This window comes from Canis lupus, chromosome 29 (assembly GCF_048164855.1).
Source record: "Canis lupus baileyi chromosome 29, mCanLup2.hap1, whole genome shotgun sequence".
NCBI lineage: Eukaryota > Metazoa > Chordata > Mammalia > Carnivora > Canidae > Canis > Canis lupus.
In genome coordinates this window covers 27,729,523-27,742,503 of record NC_132866.1, presented here as the reverse complement: position 1 = coordinate 27,742,503, position 12,981 = coordinate 27,729,523, and the positions used below count along the sequence as shown (strand labels likewise).

The 12,981-nt window shown below is 54.1% G+C and overlaps 1 long non-coding RNA gene across 6 annotated transcripts in view; it reads right to left on the bottom strand.

The window, feature by feature from the left end:
- The window catches only part of LOC140620993 (uncharacterized), a 72,331-nt gene that overhangs the window by 49,504 nt on the left and 9,846 nt on the right, over window positions 1-12,981 (bottom strand). The window contains exons 3-4 of one of the 6 annotated variants that reach the window (XR_012020723.1): window positions 7,490-7,582; window positions 2,069-2,332 (exon numbers count right to left, since the gene is read on the bottom strand). This is a non-coding gene — a long non-coding RNA (uncharacterized lncRNA). Of the gene's footprint in view, window positions 1-2,068; window positions 2,333-4,661; window positions 4,961-7,489; window positions 7,583-12,981 lie in introns of those variants that run through there. The other 5 variants (XR_012020719.1, XR_012020718.1, XR_012020716.1 and 2 more) reach the window with 5 other exon arrangements.

The following is a 12,981-nucleotide window of genomic DNA, read 5'->3' as shown; positions in this document are numbered from 1 at the left end:
GGGACAAGGCCCTGGGGCAGCAGGAGATTAGGGAGCCAGGAGCCCTGGGTCTAAAGAATGTGACCAGAGCCCTGGTACAGGAACATGGACCAAAGCCAGGGGAGACTCACTGGCAAGCCTCCAGCCTGGCACGTGGCACATATGAGCAAGTGCGGATGTAGGGGCAGGCGTGAGAGCAGCAGCTGGGCACAGTGGTGGCCGTGGGCGCTTTCTTGCCCTCTGCCCCATGTCTGCCCTGGGGCCCGAGGCTCTCAGAGCCTGGTGGAGTGGGCTGGCTCCCCTTGAGACCGCAGACACAGACCAGGGGTCCCGAGGCTTAGGCTGGAGTTACTCATGTCTCCTCCTCAGCAGGAGGCCCCGGGGCAGGGCCTCATCAAGCCCAGAGGATGGAGAGCCCCCCTTCCCACAGCCCTTTAGAGCTCCTCAAGCAGCTTCAGAGTCTGGAATGGCCCCTCAAAACTAGGCCTGTGGTGTCTGTGAGCATAGGCTGTCCCTCCCAGTAAGGCCCATACTGTTTGGCCCCTGACCTGTGTCAGTGGCTGTGATCTCTCTGCTTGTCTCGCTTGTCCACCACCTCTGCTCAATCTCGCCTCTGCCATAGTGTCTCTGGGTGTCTCTCTCATCTCTCCTTCTTGTTCTGCCTGCCTCTGGCTCTGTTGGCCTTTGGCTCCCCTGCGAATGTAGGCTCAGACCTCAGGGATGCCCAACCAGAGAGGTACAGGTCAGAGTAGGGGTAAGGGCCTGGACAGGGACATAGCAGGGAAAAACACGGAGACCCCAGGGACTCCACAGAGGACAGTGAGATGATCCTGGGGGCAATGAAAGCCTCAGGGCTGTTCGGGAGCTAAAAGGAGAGTGGCCTGCGGGTCAAGAAGCATGAGGAAAGCCAGGGAATCCTCATGCCACCTATGCGGCTAACCCAGAGCGGCAGGAGGAGGAAGCCCTGCCCGAGGGTGTGCTGGGCAGAGGGCGAGGAACTCTCCCAGGGTTTGTTAAAACACTACCCCAAACCCCCACACACGCACGCACAGGTCATATCCACACCCGCGCATACACCCTCATAGCCACACACACATACAAACAGGGGGGCACAGTGATGCTTCCCACATAAGCAAACACCTCAAGGTCACTCACGCAAATAACATCACAACCAGGGACAGTGTTGCTGGCAAAGCAGTAGCTCTGCAGTTCACTGAGGGGCAGGCCAAGCATTCCTAGGCGCAGCCTCTTCCAGGGCTCTCCGGGACAAGCACACTGGGGGGCATCCCGAGCCTGGCTTCACAGTCCAAGGCCCCACACAGCATCACGCATCCAGCCGGCATTTGCTCCAGGTCCCCGTCCCTCTGGCAGGAGGAGACAAGTGAGCAACAGAAGCCCAAGAAGGGAGAAAGAAACATCCAGGAAGACTCAGGAGAAGACTGAGGCAGAGAGGAAGACGGGGAGAAGGAGATGAAGAAACAGAGAGAGGCAGAGACACCGGGGAGAGGACGGAAAGACAGAGACAAAGACAAAGAGAAGCAGGAGACTTGACCAAGAGGGAGAGAGCGGGCAGCAGAAGAGCGAGGGGACGCTGCGGGCGGCGGGTGGGAGGGGGCGCGAGGCCGCGGAGGGCCAGGGAGGCGCGTTGGTGGCGGCGGCGCTGAGGATGGAAAAGCTCATTTTGCTGGTAATTTACTCTCCTGCTTTTGGGCCGCTCCGCCTGCCGCTGCCGCCCGCCCGGGCTGCCTGTTCCAATATTAGATATAAACAAGTAAACTGTGTAATGGATCACATTAAGCAGGCCTTGCGTCTTGAGGCAGGATTTAATTTGCATGGCAGATTAGCTTGTCTTCCCAGCAAGGCACCCCGGGGCACCCCGAGCTGTAATAGGATCCCGCCTCTTAGAGCCCATTAAGGCAATTGAGAGCGCCTCTTAATCTCCCTCCCCGCCCTGCACCAGAATCCCCTCCTGCCGGACCCCCATCTTCCAACCCCCATTTAGGCCCCACCTCACCCTTAAAGCAGCAACTCCAAATCTCATGGGTTGCACCTTTTCCAACCTCAAAACTTTCTCTCTGCACACCCTAACTCTGCTTCAGAGACCTCCAACTGCCTTGAACCCCTTTTTTCCCATCTTCCCAAAGTGTCCCCAAACTCCAGGTCAGTGCTCTGACCCCAACTTTTCTATTTCCCACGTGGCTCCCCAAAACCCTCCACCAATCAGTTGGCTTTTTAGCTGAAGTCAGGTATTAGAGTATGTTCCATTCCTTTTTTCTTCAATTTTTCATTGAACGGCTTCTTATATCCTTAGTAATATTGTCATCAGCACAGGATACAGAGCAGGACTGAGAATCTGTGTGAAGATTGATGTTCAAGGCACAATTTGGTTTCATACTGAGGCTGAGGTAAGTAGTTATAACGGCCCTCACTTGTGGGGTGATTTAAAGTTTATAAGTGTTATACCTATCAGGTCACAAATCCTCCTAGGAGCCCTTTTAAATCAGCCTCACTTTAGGATAAGGAAACTGAGGCTCAAGAGGAGAAATGGGTCAAACAGCTGCTCAGTGTCCCTTCCAGGACTTAAGCCAGGTCTTCCCAACCCTGGTGTAGCAGCAGCCTTTCTGGCCCATCAGTGCTGGGGTCAGCACGAGGCTCCAGAGAGGGACAGTGCAGTCTCCAGGTTAAGAACCATGCTAGGGTCGGTATCGGGGTCAGGACAGCCACGGATTTCCATCCCCTGCCTCAGCTCGGGACTGGGGTGGGTGGAGCCCGCACCATGGTCAATTTCCCCACTCATTGAACAGGACGTGCTCCTGCAGTGGAGTGACTGAATGCTTGTTAAGAGGACAAAGCGACCAAAGGCAAGGGGCATCAGACGCGAGAGATATTAGGAGTAGGCCTGGAGAAGAACTTGCAGTCTGTGGGAAGCTCAAGCAGGGCTCACTCGGCCTCGGCATGGGAGGCACCCTGAGCTGGATGGTGCCGTGTTGCGGAGGGGGGGCTCTGGAGCCTCCGGGCAGTGCGATGGGGCCCAGGGCGGGTGAGTATGAGGCCAGGCCAGTGGAGAAGGGTCAGCTCAGCCCTGTGGAGCTCACAAAGGGTCCTTGTTGTGGGTAATGGGACTCCCCTGGCAGCTTTATTTGCTGTCAGTGGCTTTTATTAAAGTCTCCAGTTTCAGACCCTCCAACCTCCAGCCATTGTGAGTGCTCCCCCAGGGCCCTGCCCCCAGCTGCTGGCTAGGCTGATTCCGAAGAGCCCCTTTGCCCCATCCCTGGGGCCCCAGGCCCCCCAGATACCAGGATCCCACCTCCACCTCCCAGAGAGACGGCAGAGAGGCTCTGCACTGGAAGAGCAATGTCCCGGCCTTGGCCCTCAGCACCCAAACAGACCCTAATCTCCCAGATGTTGTGACTGGTGCCAGGGCGTGGGGCTGTGAGTCAGCCTGGGTAGAATTCACACAGAGTGACACACACGTGTGCACATCTATGTGCATCCATGTGTGTCCTCGAGGGGTGTGCCCCCATCTGTTCCCTCAGCTCATCTCTGCACACAGACACGCAGACACTCTAGGAATAGTAGCGTTTCAGGATGGAGTTGAGGGGGGCTACAGTTTGATTTCATAAACAGTTAGGGACACCCTCTGGCATCACCAGATACCTGGTCACTGCTAGGGGCTGGGAGGCTGGGGGAATGTCTCCCACTCCAACCGTCACCTGTGGTATTGGCTCCCCCACTGGCTTCGTTCTTCCAGAAGGCCAGAGAAAGTGTTTGCCAGGGGAAGGAAGGAGTGAAGCTGGGCCGTGATCCTGAGCGGAGAAGGGACTCAAATGCACTGAATGCCAACACAGAGTTCAACCTCATTTCACCCAGATCCAAACTCTTCATCTCCCAGAGTCCGGCCCTGAACTCACAGCTCAGAGCCCAAGGAGCCGAGGCCCAGAGAACACACTTCCTCCCCAGAATACATACTGGGGTTGGAGCATGAAGAGACCCAGCCGGGCTCTGCAGGGTGACACTCCCTCCCCAACAGACAAAAGTTTGGAGTGAAAATGAATAGTCATCCCAGGAAATGCTTGCTGATCAGAGGAAATAGAAGAGGGGCATATGAGGAGGCCAGAGAGCCACAGGTGGCAGCTAGAGGGGCCTCAGATCCCACCCAGAGCTTCTAGCCCACCCTACTCCTTGTGGAAGAAGAAGGAAAAGGTGCTGACTCCTGCCTATTAAGCCCAAATGTGAGATCTGGTTAGCACGAGTGCAGGGCCAGTGATTGTATCTGTGTGTAACCGGGTGTGGGCCACGGGAAGTCTGTGGACATGTGGACATGTGGATGTTGGAGGACACTATCAGCATGAATATTTGGAATCAGGCAGGGAATCACTTTGCATGCCTGTATGTTTCTTTTCTGGGGGTGTCTGCAGGGGGTAGGCAGCTGAGTGGATTTATATGAGAAGAAAGCGTCTATGTTTGAAAGTGACTACATGTACTGGTTATGGGATGTTGGTCCTGCACATGTTCATGTGCATAAAAGAGGGAGATCCAGGGGGTCCACAGCCTTCCCCAGGGTCCTCTGAGCTCCTGGCTCGGCTTGTGCCAGGCCATTTGGGGAGCGCCCGTGCTTTATGGTGCGCGGGTGAAAAATGGAAATGCTAATAAGTAGTCGTTAAGTTGTCTTGCAAAAATGTTAAATGATAAATTGGGTAATGTTATTGTTGAAATGAAATATGTAAAATAAATGAGTTATTTATTTCTAATAAATATTTTGTTTACGATATATTTGTAGGGGTGTTAATTATTTTCCCCCTCAATCGGGGCAACGTATAAATTCTAATAAAGTGCAAGCTGTGGTGAAGGCAGTAGTGGTGAGGGTGGCGGCTCCTCCAGGCGGGCTGCTGCAGGACCAGGCTGTGATGGATGCCCCAGTCGCATGTGATTGTTCTACTGGCTGCTGTTGCAGGTTCCCCAGTGTGGCCTGTTTTCTTTCCTCAAAAAAAAAAAAAAAAAAAAGAAAGAAAGAAAGAAGGAAGAAGGGGGGGAAGCAAAGGAGAGAATGAAAGAAAGAGGGAGGGAAGGAAGGAGGGAGGAGAGAGTCCAGGAGGAAAACAAATAATAAGCTAGGGTCTCCATGATGAGATGATTAAATTTCCCTAGGCCAGGTCTTGCTCCTTAGCTAGCTGCATAGGCCTTGGGGATGCATGTGACTGCTGGAACCAGATTCAAGGAAGAATAAATAAATATATAAGCAAATCAAGTGGCAAAGAAGACATTTCATGTCCCTTAGACGCATTTGCAGCACTGACCCACCGCAATAACCCTCCAGGCTGGGTGCCCTCAGTTACTCCCACTCTCCCCTACTCCAGCTGGGAGGTCTCCAGGGAGGCAGATAACCCCATCTCCCACTGTTTCTAAACCTGCCCTACCAAAATTTCCCCCTTCCTCCCACCAAGAGAAGCCTGACCCTGCCTCTTCTTCCGCTCTTGCTTTCCCTCCACCACTTCCTTTTTTTTTTCTTTCCAAAGATTTTATTTATTTATTCATGAGAGACACAGAGAGAGTGGGGTGGAAACTTAGGCAGAGGGAGAAGCAGGCTCCCCTCAGGGAGACCGATGTGGGACTCGATCCCTGAACTCCAGGATCATGCCCTGAGCCGAAAGCACAGTTTAACTGCTGAGCCATCCAGGCACCCTCCACTCTTTCCTATGGGGACCTCCAGATCTGTTCATGGCCTCTCCGGGGAACCCTAGTTTAGCTCCGCAGAATCCAGCAGACCAGAAACTCACCTAGGCCCTGGCCTGGCCCCTGAGGCTGGGATGGGTGGAAGGGAGTACATTCCCCTTCAGAACAGGCTGCCTTCCCCCAGGGCGTTATCTCCCTCTGCGTAATAAAACTACTGAGGCAGGACGGCCCGGTGGGCAGGGACAGGTGGCAAGGGCACGGGATGCAGGGCCGCTCTGTCCCTGCCGCAGGCACCATCCACCTCTCCCTCCAACCCCCTCTGCCAACTCCTGGGGCTGAGCTGGGCTCCAGGTTCTCACCACAGAGCTCTAGGCAGACCTCCAATCAGGGATCTCAAGCACTTAGCACACCCTTCCTCAGGGTGGGGGAACTCTGTGGGGGGTTATATCCCCAAGGGATCTGGGACTCCAGGGATTCAGGAAGTTCCTGTATCTTTAGCATTGGGATGCGGAAGCCAAAGCTTCAGGGAATGCCTTCCAGGCGAGGATCCCCCACAGTAGGCCAAGAAGGGGACCTATCCCTCTTCCAGCCACCTACCACTTACCATCACTTAAAGCTAAGCCATGGGGGAGGGTGGCTCTCAAAAAGTGGCCCACTGCACAGTGTGATCTGTTTGTGCGGTGCACATGCCATTGCTTGTGCAAGAGTAATAAGGTTATTGTACCCTATAATAATAGGGAGACCTTCAGCACTGCCCTGAGAGGAAGGTGAATAATAGAGGCAACAGAGACACGCAGCATACCCTAACTAGCCCACGCAGGTGCACACTGACGCATGCGCAGATACTGGGCTGGCCTGCAGTCACACGCAATGCCTGTTTGCACGCATCCAGGTGCCAAGCCCAGTACCGCACAATCACAGCTCCACAAAAATAAGTGCCTCCAACAACACTTTCAAGGGAATTGACAGGTCCTTGAACAGGCAAAAAGGGACCTGAAATCATCACCTTTCTGTGGGGCTTTGATTAGGTGGAGGCAGGGGGGTATCAACACCGTGGGGAGGGGCGCCCCCTACTGGACAGAACAGCTGTAACTCCCCACCCCCCCACCCCCACAAGCCCGCCATGTAAACCTGCCCCTAACTTACCCCCACCTGCTCCTACCTCCTACCAAGTCATCCACGCACCTCACACTTGCCTGCCACACTCTGGATAAGCCCCCAGCCAGGCTGCATAACCCTGGGTTGTCTTCAAAACGAGTAAAATCTTTGATCATCATTTGTTTAAACTGTATAAATAATCCACCCGGTTTTAATAGGATTTTTCTATGAATCGGCAACAAAGCATGAAATGTGATATTTTCACCATGAGTAGTTGGGAAATTAGTCACCTCTGTCCATGGCTCTCTGCTGGCTGGAGACCCCTATTATGTCTGGTCCCTCCCTCCCCTCCATGTCAAACTGCCCTGGGCCCTTCAAATGCTACCCACTCAGCTCCCACCTTTTGGGGGTAGTGGGGGAATTGTGCAACATTGCTCTGAGGAGCCCTTGCTGGGTGTGTCTGGCCCTGAGACCAGAGACCAGGCTGCTTCAGAGCTCTGTTTCCCAGACTCCTCATCTGACATCAGAGCCCCACTATGGACTCCAGTGCACTTTAGGATAGGGTTTCAGGATGGCAGTGAGCTGTGGGAGAGTTATTTGGGGCAGAATGCCAGTATGAGGCAGAGAGTTGGGGTCATTCACCATCTCCCCAATAACCCAAAAGTGTTTCCACACTGGCCTACTCCCTAGGCTGTTACACACCTGTTTGCTGTTATACACTCACAGAGGCAAGACTCACATGCATACTGGAGAAGCCAGGCCTGTCTTCTGGGGCTGACAAGTTGCCCACCCGCTCTGGGAACAGAGGATGCTGAGTCTGAGAGAAGAGCCACTGTTGACAACAGGGAGGGTGGCAGGGGGATGGGAGTTAGATCTGGGGAAGTGGCGGATGGGAGCATCAGAGCTAAGCTTCAGAAATAGGAGCCATACAGGAATCAGAGATCAGGCCAGGACCAGGGAGGGATAGGAAGAGCCAGGATGGTGGAGACTGCCCAAACATGCAAGAGAGCCTTTCAGTCCCCCTCCCAAATGACTCCTGGCCCTGGCCTCCACCACCAAGTACAGCAACCCCAAAGCAGCCCTCCTCTGCCTTGGTGCCACATTGAGAAAAGAGACCAAGGGACCAAGGGCCTACAAAGCAGGCTGGTCTGAGCCACCCAGCCAGGCCTTGGGCCTCCCAGGTCTTAGGCCACAGCCTGACGGGGCTCAGCCACAGACGTGGGCACAACCATGGGGGAGGGCCATGCGGGGTCCCCCTGCCCCCATACTGCAGGACAGTCCACGTGCTCCAAACTGAGCAGGGCCCCCTTCCTTTCTGCCCCCTGCCCCTGGCCTGAGATGAATAAAACTCAGGGGGTGGGGGGAGCTATTCATGGAACCAGAGAATGTGTGAGCCTCCCAGCAGCCCCCTCTCATTAGGGGACCCCCGTCAGGTGGCGCTCATTAACTTCAAGTTGTCTCTTGTTTTAAAACTCCGGTGAGGGGGGCAGGGTGGAGGGGCACATTGTCTGGCTGCTGCCCTAGAGAGATTAGGCGCCCAGGAGGAGGGGGCAGGCAAAGGCCCTTTAATTAGTTACTTTCAAAGGTTCCCTGTCCCCTTTCTCTCGGGTCCCCCTCCTGCCCCCGGCTGGGCCCAGCTTCGAGGGGGGCGGTCTTTTCTGCTTGGCAGAGCCGCCTGGTCACTCAGCTTAAATCCGCAGTCTTTGTTCCTGACTGGACAATGGGCCCAGCACATCAGCCACAGAGGCCACGGAAGGAGCAGGGCCTTCTTCTGTAGGCCTGGAGCCAGCTGAGAGGGGTGCACCCTAGCTCAGGGTGCAGCCTGGGGCTCCAGATAGGGGCCTGGACACCAGGGGGCTTTCTGGGCTAAGGAGAAAAGGGCGCGCGCGCGCACACACACACACACACACACACACACTCACCCTAACCTGAAGACCTTGCTCTGACAGAGGAAAAAGTTGGGATGAACCTCATGTCAGGGACTCTTTCACATAGAAAGTTTCTAGGGAAGATACCTAGAAGCTAGCTCAAGGCTGGTCTTCTCCTTCCCTCTATACAGATGAAAAAACATGTTTTTAGAATCAGGCAGATCTGAGTCAATGCCGATCTTGTGTCTACTACTCATTAAGTAATTTATCAGGCAGCCCGGGTGGCTCAGCGGTTTAGCGCCGCCTTCAGCCCAGGGCCTGATCCTGGAGACCCAGGATGGAGCCTGCTTCTCCCTCTGCCTGTGTCTCTGCCTCTGTGTGTGTGTGTGTGTGTGTGTGTGTGCGTGTGTCCCTCGTGGATAAATAAATAAAATCTTTTTTTAAAAAAAGTAATTTAGGGCAGCCCCAGTGGCGCAGCGGTTTGGCGCCGCCTGCGGCCCAGGGCGTGATCCTGGGGACCCTGGGTCGAGTCCCACGTCAGGCTCTCTGTGTGGTGCCTTCTTCTCCCTCTGCCTGTGTCTCTGCCTCTCTCTGTGTCTCTCATGAATGAATAAATAAAATCTTTTAAAAAAAAAGTAATTTATCATTCCAGCCTCAATTCCCCTCGTCTTTAAAATGGGGGAAATAATGCCTGTCTCTTGGGTCATGAGGATTAGAAAACTGGGTAGAAGTGTCTAGCACAGTGCCTGGCAAACAGGAAGCCCTCAGCACGGTGCCTTGTACAGTTCCCACAGCCAGAGCCAGACTCCACATCCCCCACCACCAGGCCGCAGGTTCTGCGGAGTGCTGGTGGCAGACATGGGCTAACTGCCTTACCGAGTGCGTACTCACCTGTGGGTAAACACTTGGGAGTCAGTGAGTATGTGGACGGGAATGAGGAGGAAGGAGGATCCCTGGGAGTGATGGGCTGGGGGAGGCTGGCACACAGAAGGGGTAAGCAGGAACAGGAGGAAGCAGGGGAGAATGGGTCAGCCTGGGGAGGGAGGGTGATTAGCAGATCCTGGGGGGTGGTCCAGGGGGGATGAGTTGAGAGGCTGAGTTGCAGGAAGAGTTGGTGATTTGCCTGGGTCAGCAGATTAATGGTACTAACGAAGTTTCCAAGAGCATGGTGAGTTGGGGGGCCGGGGGCGCCCATGTGGAAAGGCACATGACTGAGGATTGATCAGGCTAAAGATGAAACAGAGAAAGCTTCCCCGGGCAGGAGAGGTAGGAAACGCCAAAACCAATTACTCCCCAACCCCTCTGGCCTCCAGGTCCCTCCCCCAGAGAGGAGGGAAGGGGCTGTGACCTCTCTCTGTGGGTGCCTGCACTCTAGGCGTGCACACACAGACCACTCATGTGGGTAGGCATGTGTACCGGGGAAGGCCCACGCGTGGGAGTGAGCAGGCCCAGGATATGATGATGTCACATGTTGGTCTGTGCGCTCACCCCCTTGTGTGGAGGTCATTTGACCTCTCACAGGTGTCCCTGTCACAGATGACTCCTCTCAGGTATCCCTACATCCCACCCAAGCGCCCCCATGTGACAAGCACATGTGTCACCAGGAGGAGTCAGGGACCCAGGGGTGACAGCAGAAGTGGAGGGGGGTTGCTGTGGATCATCTTCATTCAGTTTTGGCCTTAAGTAACACCTCCACACATTTGCTAGTTTGGGATCACCCCTAGTTTTCAATCAGAGACTACCCTGGATTACCATTTCGGTGGTGAATTTCCTGTGCAGATAGTTGACAATTTAGCCTCTGGTTAATGGGAGTGTACCCCACTTAGGGAAAATCCACCCTTTCAGAAAGAATCAATTACACACAGGTTCCTTTTAATAGCCCCTGATGTTTGTTGAATGAATAAGTGTGACAGATTGGGCATCCCTCTTCAGCTCCAAGAATTCACAAAGGATATCAAAGAACTAGATCAAAGGGCAAGCAAACATCTCCTACAGGACCGAAAGAAGCCCTTAGTTAAAATTCAACAGTTAAGAGGTGATTAGACATAAGATAAGGGCCCTTCAGACTCCTAACACTAACCCAATAGTTGTCCACCTTGGGGGTCTGGAAGGAAGATGGAAGTGGGGGAGGGGAGAGAGACTGCAGTGGAGAGGAGGCCTGTATCCAGCTCTTGCGGGTGGGGGTGGTGGGGAACCGCTCCCTTCTGAGCAGTAGGTTGTGTTGTGCAGTGTTTGCACCTCCAGATTCAGGACAGCATTTGTGTTTCATGCCATATGTTGAGTGGTGTTATTATAGTTATTAGCAATTATGTTTTATCATAAAATCACTTTTCCTTTAAATATGTGAGTAAAAAAATATCAGCTGTTCTTAGAGTAAGTTCTAGCCTATCTATTTCTCTTGGAAATTACTTCTGGTTTTATCACACATGCCAACAGGCAAACAGGATAGGAGCCCTGGATGTTTGCACGAGTGTGTCTTGGAAGCCTAGCTATTCCACACTGCTGGACCCAGATGGTTGGGGGTGTGGGCGTCATGCTGCAAAGGTACAGTAGTCAGTGCCCCTACCCCAGACCCAGGTCTGCCCCCTCACCCTTCCCCAACCACCAACCCAGTGACCACCTTACTGAGGCTGTCACCTGTATTTCCTAGCCCCAAGATGCCTCCTCCTGCCCCATCCCCCCCATCCCCACCTTGTGCCCTGCTGCAATGTCTACGAAGAAGACCGGCTCCTCTTGGGGCCTGCAAGCTTTTGTTAGCGTTATGTGAGCCCCTAGTGACAAGGGCCCTGAAACCCAACTCGACCAAACTCATAAAAGGGGTCACTGTCTCTTTAATTAAAGTTCCCTGTTTGGAGGTTAAAGACAAACCCGTTTGATGGTGCAGGTGTGTGGAGGGGGGTTGGAGGAGAGGGGTGGAGGGGGCTGGAGGGAAATGGAATTCTATCCTTGGAGGGGAACAGGGAGGGGCTCACTAGGGCCAGACTGGCTGACCATGGAAAGTCTGATGGGGGGCCCTAGGGGTCCCCAGGGTGGTAAAGGTCACAAAGGGAGAAATCAGGCAGGGAGGCCTGAGGCCAGCGCGTGGCTAGCTCTGACTGCCCTGGTACACGTGCCTTGCTCAGGCTGCCCGCCCCCCCACCCCCCACCCCACCGATCCCCACCACCATCATGCCTAAGGACTGCTCCCCTCGTCCGCTCCTTGATTCCCCCTTCTCCACCCCAAGAATTCTCCCCTAAAGGAGGGCTCAGGGCTTAATCCCATCTCCACATAGAAGCGACTTCATCACAGTTTAACATAAAAAGATCAGCTGGTATCGACCCGTAATTTGGACCCACGCCACGCTATTGGCAGGAAGACAGAATAAGTTAGGGTGGCCATGTTTCAAAAATTCTCTGTGTGCACTCAATCACGGCCCAGGGAAGGCGGGCGGGTGCGTAATAACCCAGGCGCGCTCTCCATTTCCCCTGTAGATCAATGCTAATACCAGGAGGCCCCGGAAGATGGATGGAACCGACAGGAACCTTGAAATCCCTACACGGGGGCTGGTGCCTCAACCGATAAAGGATTTCGCTGCTGCTGGGGCGGGGACACAGAACCCCTAGGGGCCACAGGAGACAGCCTGGCGGGGGGCAAGGAGGTGGGGAGACAGAGCAGCCTCTCTTTCACACATACACACACACTCATGTCCTCACTGACACCCACAGTCATTCACATGGCCCCTGACTGATGCACGCTCCTGAGTCACTGACATGCACGCCAATGGCTGGCACACACCATCACTCACACTCTCCAGCCCGCAGCACCAACACCTCCCTAAGAGGCCTGGACTCCAAGTAGTCACTCACACAGGTCCTAGGACATGTATGCACACACAGGCACAAACATGCACACAAACTCAAGCCCACACACCAGAATCATGGGCTCTGACACAGACATTCACTTGACACATGGAGATTCGGACACACCCATTCACTGGCATCTACATGCTGCTATGGTGCAGCATAAAGAGACATGCACCCACACCCATAGATACATCCCTGCCTTTCCATTCTTCCTTTCCATCCCATCTCTTCTCCCCATTACCTTCTTTTTTTTTAATTTATTTTTTTAATTGAAGTTCAATTTGCCAACATATAGCATAACACCCAGTGCTCATCCCATCAAGTGCCCCCTCCCCATTGCCTTCTGATTCTGCTCAGAACCTTGCCAGCTGGCGATCAGTAGGGGAGCATCCCAGGACCCATTGAAAGTAAAACACTAAGACAGAAGTATACCAGACACACAGCCCTGGAGACTCCAGATGGGAACCCGTATATGTACTGCTGGAAGGCAGGAGACCTGGGTCCCAGGGACAGCTTTGTG